The sequence below is a fragment of the Arachis hypogaea genome, chromosome 9 (assembly GCF_003086295.3).
Source record: "Arachis hypogaea cultivar Tifrunner chromosome 9, arahy.Tifrunner.gnm2.J5K5, whole genome shotgun sequence".
NCBI classification, from domain to species: domain Eukaryota; kingdom Viridiplantae; phylum Streptophyta; class Magnoliopsida; order Fabales; family Fabaceae; genus Arachis; species Arachis hypogaea.
In genome coordinates, this window is record NC_092044.1 from 101,232,652 (window position 1) to 101,243,541 (window position 10,890).

The following is a 10,890-nucleotide window of genomic DNA, read 5'->3' on the forward strand; positions in this document are numbered from 1 at the left end:
TATCGCCCGTAAAAATCAAATAGTCTTTCTCATTTTTTCACTTGTTCATATTTGGCGAACTCTCTTCTTCTCATTTTCACCTTTATTCTTTCATCTCCTCTTAAGTTAAATTTCAAGTAAGTTATCTATGTTGTGATAAGAACTTATGTGGATGCTTATTCCCAATAAAGCTTAGTTTATCAAGGATGACTCTATTTAATGAAGTTTGAAAATGTGTCATCTTATACACATATAAATGAGGCTTAAGCCTCTGAATAATAACACACACAACAATAATAATTCTTTCCCTGTCTTTACGGAGCAATATTTCTCTCTCACTTTAATATACATATCTCTCTCTCTTACTTTATATATATATATATATATATATATATATATATATATATATATATATATATATATACCTTACGACATATATACCTTACTTTATAAATATATATATCTCTCTCTCTATTCTATATTTATTTCGCTTCCTTATTTATTTCACAACATGTTATCAATACGAGACTCTGATCAAAGTTTTAGGAAGATTCAGTTAATAAATTTTCATCATGTCGAAACTCTCTCATCTTGAATTCAATGCTCTTAATATATCTGGAAACAACTATTTATCATGGATACTAGATGTTGAAATCCATCTTGATTCAATGGATCTTGGAGATACCATTAAGGCTGAAAATAATGCATCCCAGAAGGATAAAGCCAAAGACATGATTTTTCTCCGTCGTCATCTTGACGAAGGATTGAAAAATGAATATCTCACATTAAAAAATCCTGTAGATCTTTGGAAAGACCTTGAAGAAAGGTATAATCATCAAAAGACGGTGATACTTCCTCAAGCCCAATATGAATGGACGCACTTGCGTCCACAGGATTTTCAGTCCACAAATGAATATAATTCGGCAATGTTTCGAATCACCTTACGAATGAAATTGTGTGGGAAAAATATATCTGATAATAATATGTTAGAAAAAACTTTTTCGACCTTCCATGCCTCGAATGTGCTCCTGCAGCAGCAGTATCGAGAAAAATGATTTAAAAAATATTCTGAGTTAATTTCTTGTCTTCTTGTTGCTGAATGCAACAATGAGTTGCTCTTAAAGAATCATGAAGCGCGCCCAACTAGTGCCGCCCCATTTTCTGAAGTAAATGCGGCAAATCATTACCCCAAAAGAGGTAAATGGCAAGGTTTTGATAACAAAAAAAATTATGGAAGGAAAAAGAATCACGTTCAAAAGAGAGGATCTCACCAGAAGTGGGATAAAGAAAGAAATATTGGGCAAAATAAATCGACAGAGAATAAGTGTTTCCATTGTGGTGGAAAGGGCCATTGGTCGCGTACCTGCCGTACCCCAAGGCACTTAGTCGATCTTTATCAAGCATCTTTGAAAAAAGACAACAAAGGAAAGGAGATGAATTTTGTTTCAAATGATATTGTTGAAAATTCCACCACTCATTATGATGTATCTGATTTCTTTGAGGACCCTGAAGGAAATATTGGTTATTTGATCAATGATGGAATATTTTAATATGTGAAATTGTTAAGTATCCATGTAAATAAATAATATAAAGAACTTATTGTTAAGTTTTATTTTCTATGTATATGATATATATAAATAATGAAATATTAAAGTTTATGAATTTTGAAATCATTAAATGTGTTAAGTTTTAAAATAAAATTTTAGTACATGACATTGTTTTTATGTACAATGTTTCTTAGAAAAACAATTTCAATCAAGTATTCAATTTAACTGTGCATACTACTCATTTTATTATTATTATTTGTCTTTGAAGAAAATGACAAGGATATATAATAAAGATGTATGCCTTGCAGATAGTGCAAGGTCGCACACCATTCTCAAAAGTGATATATATTTTACCCATCTTTTGCCAAAAGAAGAATATGTTAATACTATTATTGACTCAGGCAATGTGATAGAAGGCTCTGGAAGAGCTATAATTTTGTTTCCTAGAGGAACGAAATTCATAATAAATAATGCACTATTATCTACCAAGTCTCTGAGAAACTTGTTGAGTTTCAAAGATATTCGTCGAAATGGATATCATATTGAGACTATGAATGAGGAAAGTCATGAGTACTTATGTATTACAACTCATTATTCAAATAAAAAGGTTATATTAGAAAAGTTACCCTCACTTTCATCTGGGTTATATTATACCAAGATTAGTGCAATTGAATCACATGCCACTGTAAACCAGAAGTTTACTAGCCCAAATGAATTCATAACTTGGCACGACCGATTGCGTCATCCGGGAACAACCATGATGCAGAGAATTATTGAAAACTCCCATGAACATTCACTAAAGAACTAGAAGATTCTTAAATCTAGTGAATTTTGTTGTGCTGCATATTCTCAAGGGAAGTTAATTTTAAGGCCATCACCAGTAAAGATTGGATTTGAGTCCCCTGAATTCCTAGAAAGGATTCAAGGTGATATATATGGACCTATTCATCCACTATGTGGATCTTTTAGATATTTTATGGTTCTGATATACGCATCTTTGAGATGGTTACATGTGTGTTTATTGTCTTCTCGCAACCTGGCGTTTGCGAGATTACTGGCTCAAATTATTCGATGAAAAACATAATTTCCAGAAAATTCAATCAAAGCAATTCGTCTTGATAATGCTGGTGAATTTACTTCCCAAGCTTTTGATGCTTATTGTATGGCTAATGGAATAAGTGTTGAACATCTAGTAGCTCATGTTCACACACAAAATGGGTTAGCAGAATCACTTATTAAACGACTCTAATTAATTGCTAGACCCTTACTTATGAGAACAAATCTCCCAACCTCAGCTTAGGGGCATGCTATTTTACATGCTGCAGCACTTACTCGATTGAGGCCAACGAGTTACTATCAGTTATCTCCTATGCAATTAGCTTTTGGCCAGCAGTCAAATGTTTTCCATTTAAGAATATTTAGGTGTGCGATATATGTTCCCATTGCACCACCTAATCGCACCAAAATGGGACCCCAAAGAAAATTGGGATATATATTGGATATGATTCTCCCTCTATAGTGAGGTATCTTAAGATACAAACTGGAGATGTATTTAAAGCCCGGTTTGCAGATTGTCATTTTGATGAATCAAAATTTCCAACATTAGGGGGAGAGAATAAGCTTCCTGAAAAGGAAATTAATTAGAATGCATCATCCTTGATGCATTTAGATCCTCGATTATGGCAATGTGAACTAGAAGTTCAAAAGATTATACTTTTGCAAAGAATAGCAAATGAATTGCCTGATGCATTTTCCGATACAAAGAGGATAACCAAATCTTACATACTAGTGAAAAATGCCCCAATTCAAATTGATGTCTCAGTTGGACAAATAGCCACTGAAGCAAATTCACGCTAGAAGCGTGGCAGGCCTGTCGGTTCCAAAGACAAAAATCCTCGAAAAAGAAAAGAGGTAAATACTATTCCTATTAAAAAAGACATAGTAAAGACACCTGTAGTTGTCCAAAATTCTGATATAGTTTTAACGCCAGAAGACGTTCAGGTACCTAAAAATTGTGAAAATGACGAGATCTCAATAAATTATATCTTTACAGGAGAGAAATAGGACCAAAATAAGACAATTGTCAATGAAATATTTACATATAATGTGGCATTAAATATCATGCATGAAAGTAAGGATCTTGAGCCAAGATCAGTTGAAGAATGTCGACAAAAAAATGATTGGCCGAAATGGGAAGAAGCCATAAAGGCTGAATTAGACTCACTTGAAAAACGTGAAGTCTTTGGACCTGTAGTCCGTACACTTGAAGATGTAAAACCTGTTGGATACCGATGGGTATTTGTGAGAAAAATGAAGTTGTACGCTACAAAACCCGACTTATGGCACAAGGTTTTTCACAAAGGCCTGGTATAGATTATGAGGAAACATATTTCCCTGTAGTGGATGTATTTAATTAGTTTATCTACATATCATAAACTGCATATGCATTTAATGGATGTGGTAACAGCCTATTTATACGGCTCATTAGATCGGGATATCTATATGAAAGTCCTTGAAGGACTAAAGATATCTAAACCATCCAATAAATTTTCACAGGGGTTATACTCAGTCAAATTGCAAAGATCTTTATATGGTCTAAAGTAATCTGGAAGAATATGGTATAATCGTCTTACTGAGTATCTAACCAAAAATGGATTTAAGAATGATGATATCTGCCCGTGTGTTTTCATAAAGAAATCTGCATCTGGATTCATTATAATTATTGTGTACGTTGATGATTTAAATATCATTGGGACTCCTGAAGAGATTCCAACAATTATAAAAACTCTAAAAGAAGAGTTTAAGATGAAAGATCTTGGAATGACTAAATTTTGTCTCGGCCTGCAGATCGAGCATATAAAAAATGGGATCTTTATTCATCAAACAACATACACAGAAAATATCTTGAAAATATTTTATATGGATAAGTCACATCCTTTGAGTACCCCAATGATCGTAAGATCTTTGGATGTGGCAAAGGATCAATTCCGTCCTAAAGAAGAAAATGAAGATATCCTTGGTCCTGAAGTACCATATCTTAGTGCCATTGGAGCGCTAATGTATCTTTCCAATAATACACGACCCGATATATTATTTGCTGTGAATTTACTAGCAAGATATAGTTCATTTCCAACCAGAAGACATTAGAGTGAAATCAAACAAATCTTTCGATATTTTCATGGAATGATTGCTATGGGATTGTTTTATCCCTATGGATCCAAGTCACAAATAGTTGGCTATGCAGATGCTGGATACTTGTATGATCCACACAAAGGGAGATCTCAAACAGGATACTTGTTCACATATGGTGGTACAACTATATCATGGAGGTCTACGAAATAAACGATAGCAGCAACCTCCTCTAATCATGTTGAAATACTAGTGATACATGAAGCAAGTCGCGAGTGTTTTTGGCTCAGGAATTTGATCCAATATATTCTATCATCATGTGGACTAATTGATCATAAAATAGCTCCAACTGTCTTATTTGAAGATAATACAGCATGCATTACTCAACTTAAAGGCGGATACATCAAAGGTGATAGAATAAAGCATATTTCTCCCAAATTCTTCTTCAAATTCAAGGGACAATTGATGTCCAACAGATCCGCTCAAGTGATAATCTGGCAGATTTATTTACAAAGTCACTCCCAAAACCATCCTTTGAAAGATTGGTACATGCGATTGGGATGCTTTGATTTCGAGACATTAACTGATGTCGACAAGAGGGGGAGACTGTACTCTTTTTTCCTTGGTCAGGTTTTTTCCCATTGGGTTTTTCTTGACAAGGTTTTTAATGAGGCAGTCCCCTTCACTAAAGGATATTGTACTCTTTTTCCTTCAATAAAAGTTTGGTGCTTCCTTGTTAAGTAAAGTTTAATTTTTAAATTTTAAATCCTGTCTCTCCAAATCTTTTTCAAATTCTTATCATATCTTATTTTTTTCAAAATCTTTTCAAATATTTATCTTTCTTTGAATTTCAAAAAAATCCTATCTTATCTTATTTTAAATTCAAATTTTAAAATTCAAATTTCAAAATCTTTATCTTAAATCAATTCTAAATTTCAAAATCAAATCTTTTTCAAAATTCAAATTCAAAAATTTTCATATCAAATCTTTTCAAATCTTTTCTTTCTAGATTCTTGATCTTTAAAATTTCAAATTTGAATTTTAAATCTTTAAATTTTAAATTTCAAAATCTCAAATTTAAGTTTCAAATCTTTTGAATTTTAAATTTCAAATCTTTAAATCTTAAATTTGTAAATCTTATCTTATCTAGTTTGACTCTTTCTTTTAAATTTTAAATTTCAAATCTTTTCTTTCTTTTCAAATTCAAATTTCAAATCTTTTTGTTTGACTTTCTCTTTTTGAATTTAAAAATTTTTAAAATCAAATATGTTATCTTTCTTTTCAAATCTTGTTAGTTAATTGTTCATCTTTCTTTTTTAATTTCAAAAATTTTTAATTCCCTTTCTTTCTAATTTTTTATTTTATTTTTTAATTTTTATTAATTTTTCCATTTTTATTTATTATTTTTGAATTTTATAAAAAAAAGTAAATTTTAAATTCCTTTTCCCTCCTTAATTTTTGAATTATCCCTCTTTTTTCTCTTCTATTTCTTTTGGATATCTCACTGGAAGTTCCCTATACTGTGACATAGAGACTCCCGTTTTTCTTTGTCTCTTATTTATGTATGCAGGAACATCTAAGTCACTATGGATCTAAAGGGGAATACATGAATTTGGAGACCTCTGTGCTCCTATACATTTGACACTCCTATTGACTCAGATGACTTTAAGGTCAATATAGACCATGTCCTGCTATTACGGCAAAAGTGCCAGTTTTATGGACACTCATAGGAAGATCCCAGTAAGTTTGTCTCTGACTTCCTACAGTTCTGTGACACTGTAGAGGCCAATGAAGTGAACCCTGAAGTCCCCAAGCTGAAACTCTTCCCATTTGCTCTGAGTGATCAAGCAAATGAATGGTGGCATATTGAACTTAGAGGAAGTGTGAACACCTGGGATAAGGTTGTTAACAAATTCCTGAATAGGTTCTTTCCCTCACAGAGATTAACTAAGCTAATGACAGATGTTCAGACCTTCAGGCAGAAGGAGCGCGAGTCCCTCCACGAGGCTTGGGAGAGGTACAAGCTGATGTTCAGGAATTGTCCTCCCCATATGTTCTCAGGATGGGGAAAGATGATCATCTTCTATGAAGCCATCTCTGAGATAGCCAGGAAGATAGTAAATCACTTTGTAGGCGGTTCTTTATTCTTTATAGAGACACACGAAGAGGCAGATGAGCTCATTGAGATAGCTGCCAACAACCAGCACTTATACTCCTGTGAGGAGACCCCAGTTCGAACAGAGGTTCTAGACATGGAGACTGTAGTTGCACCCCCTGCTGAGATTTATAATGCTCCTAGTGATATGAATGGTAACTACCCTCAAGGAGACACTCACACCCACGACTAGTGGACACCTGAGCAGGTCAATATTCCTCTTACTGAGTTGTTTAAGGAGGTGCATCCCTATAAGGCCTTCATAGAAAGCCTGATGCTCTCTAAGAAGCAGACCTTAAAAGAAGGTGGAATAATAGTCTTCACCAAGGAGGCCGAACCTCAAAAGCCTGCTACTGAAGGATTGAAGGCAATCAAGGATCAGGAGGATTCTGAGAATGCCATTGAGCACGCCCCTACAGAGGAGAAGGAACTTCAAGTTGAATCTTTTCTGGGCAAGCAAGAGGAGTCTGTGATTACCACAGAGCACGCCCTTGCAGAGGTGAAAGAGCCTCAAGAGCTACCTTTCCTAGGCATGCAAAAAGAACCAGAAGATGAGCAACTGACTCATTTTCTAGCAGCACTCAAGAAGCTGCAAGTCAATATCTCTTTTGCAGAGGTACTGAAAAAGAAGACCCCCTATACAACCTGTTTAAAAGGCATTCTTTTTGAAAAGAATGACCTAAGGGGAGATAAGACTGTGGTACTGACCAAAAAGTGCAGTGCTTTAGTCCAGAATGAACTACCAAGGAAGATGCCAGATCTAGGGAGCTTTCAGATTCTATGTACTATTGGAAAGATCACTCTTGACAAAGCCCTGTATAATCTTGGCTTAAGTTTGAATCTGATACCTTCATCTGAGATGAAGAAGCTGAGAATCCAAGAGGCACAAGCAATAATGATTACCCTACAAATGAATGACCAGTCTTTGAGGCAAGCACACGAGCCAGTGGAGAACGTACTAGTAAAGGTTGGATAGCTCTTCTTCCCTGCAGGCTTTGGCTTGGGAGAGAATGCGAATGACTTCATTATTCTCGGAACCTCACTCTTGGCCCCTAAAAGAGCCCTAATAGACATTGAGTAAGCAGAGAAGGCACTGAGGTTGCATGAGGACTGGATAGTGTTCAAGGTTCTTAACCCTCCATTACCCCCTGACAAGGGAGGCACTTGCATAAAAGATTCAGCATTCAAGCCTCCTCTCTTGGATGGAACCAATTCAAACCCCTACCACCAAATGTAAGTTTGGCGTTGGGTGTGCACTATCAACCAAGGAAGGGGGTCCTAAGAGAAAGATGCCTAGGGTTGGAGGACCAAAAAGATTCCTACTGAAGGCTTCTCACTATGGAAGATGGTAGTATTCACTTATCTCATCATAGTATTCACCATGGAAGAGGAAAATGGAACAAAGGGACACCAACATATTGTTGCAAGCCCAACCCTGCCTCATGTAGTGAACAAGATCCTGTCTCTTGAGCGTATTAAGCTAATACATAAGATCACAAGAAGGACACTCCCAGTAAGGAGTAAGAATTTAATCCTCTATGACTACCTTCCTCCTTGAAAGGAGCTGTCCGTCAAGCTAATGACAGTAAAGAAGCGCATGTTGGGAGGCAACCCAACCATGAGTAGAGTACTTTTGTTTTTCTTTTGATTATTTTCACTTGAGTTCTTTCCAATTTAATTCCTTTAGTTTTCCCTTGCTTTTTAATGTTTGTGATCATGTGCAGTACTTAGAACAGAGATAGAGACGTTCAGAGATGGAAATAGAACACCCTAAAGTAGACCCCTTGCTGGCGTTAAATGCCAAACAAGGAGGCAAGGAGGCATTCAGTGCCCCCAATAAGTGAGGAAGTTGGCATTAAACACCAAGGGAGGAGTCCCTAGAGGGCGTTCAACGCCCACAATAGAGCAAGAAGCTAGCGTTCAATGCCAACCAGCGAGCAAAGACCTAGCGTTGAACGCCAGGAAGGGAGACCCTCAAAGGCATTCAACGCCCACAATGGAGCAAGAAGCTAGCGTTCAATGCTAGTCAGGGAGCAAAGACCTGGCGTTGAACGCCAGGAAGGGAGACCCTCAAAGGCGTTCAACGCCCTATATAGAGCAGGAAGCTAGCGTTAAACGCCAATCAGGGAGCAGAGGCTAGGCATTCAACACCCACAAGGGGCATGGAATTCAAATTTTCTAGCCTCTCAGGATTAGTGGGTCCCACAGATTCTACACCTACCCCACCTATCATTCACCCCTTCCCTTCCCTCATTCTATCTCTACCTCTTTCTTCTTCTTCTACTCTCTTCTTTCTTATTGTTCATATTTACTTGAGGACGAGCAAAACTCTTGAGTTTGGTGTTGCAAAAGCTTTGCCTTTTGACTTCTACCACTCCTAAGTATGGCACCAAAGATTGGTAAATGAGGGAAGAGCAACAGAGACAAGAGCGTGACATAAAAGAAATCAAGTGCTCCATTGGGGAAGCAGTAGCCACCGTCACTAAGGTGGTCACGTTCCATTACCCCCTTTGCTTATGTTATTTTTCTATTTTTCATTGTATTTCATTGTCTATTTTCTATTTTTAAGTGCATGATCATCATTTGTTGTGTCTTAAACTGTGAAATGTTTCATGCATCTCTCACCATACTTAAAAGAAAATTTTATTTGAAAAAGAATAAGGAGATACATGAATTTCGAGTTATATAATAAGAATAGTTCAATTATTTAATGTGGTGGCATTGCTTTTGCTTTCTGAATGCATGAATGAACAGTACATATTTGATGTTGGAGTTAAGAATGTTGGCTCTTGAAAGAATAATGAAAAAGGAGAAGTATTATTGGTAATCTGAAAAATCCAAAAGAAAGAAGAAAAAAAAAGAGAAGCAAAAGAAAAAGCCAATAGCTCTTTAAACCAAAAGGTAAGAGCAAGGATCCAAGGCTTTGAGTATCAATGGTTATGAGGGTAAAAAAGAAACAAAATCTTGGCCTAAAATAGTTCAAATGAGCTACTTCCCTAATTATATGCTTGTGATGTGAAAGTATCAAGTGAATAGCTTGAGACTGAGCAGTTAAAGTCGTGATCCAAAGCAAAAGAGTGTGCTTAAGAAATCTGGACACCACTTGCTGGGGATTCTAGCAAAGCTGAATCACAATCCGAAAAGGTTCACCCAGTTAAGTGTATGTGGTATTTATGTTCCCGGTGGTAATACTGGAAAATAAAGCGCTTAGGGTCACAGCCAAGACTCAAAAGAAGCTGTGTTCAAGAATAAAAAAGAACTAAACTGAATCAATAGTATCATCTGGATTCTGACTTCCTAAAGATGCCAATTATTCTGAGCTTCAAAGGAAAGTGAGATGCTAAAACTATTCAGAAGTGAATAGCCACTAGTCCCGCTCATCTAATTGAAACTGAGCTTTATTGAAAACCCTAAGATTTATTGTATCCTTCTCTTCTTTTTAATCCTACTTTGTTTTTAGTTTTTTGGGGACAATCAAAAGTTTAAGTTTGGTGTTCTGATGAGCGGATATTTTATACGCTTTTTGGCATCATTTTCATATAGCTTTTATTATGTTTTGTTTAAGTTTTATTATATTTTCATAGGTTTTAGTGAAAAATTCACATTTTTGGATTCTACTTTGAGTTTGTGAGTTTTATGATGATTTAAGATATTTTCTGGCTAAAATTAAAGAGCTTTGGAATAGTCTGAGTCAGAGACAGAGATAGGACTGCAGATGATGTCGGATTCTGACCTTCGTGCACTCGAAGGATCATTTTTGGAGCTACAAAAGTTCAAATGGCGCGCTCTCAACGGTGTTGGAAAGCTAACATTTAGGGCTTTCCTGTAATATATAATAGTTTATACTTTGCTCTGGAAATAAAGGTTCAAAACTGGTGTTCAACGCCAGCACTTCACCCTCTTCCTGGCGTTGGACGCCCAAAAGGGAGCAGCTGGCATCCAACACCCAAAAAGGAGTCCAAAGCTGGTGTTCAATGCCCAAGAAGGGTACTAGCTCGTGGAGTCACCTTTAGCTCAGCCCAAACACTCAACAAGTGGGCCCCAAAATTGAATTTTCACACTATCAACCTAGTTTATCCT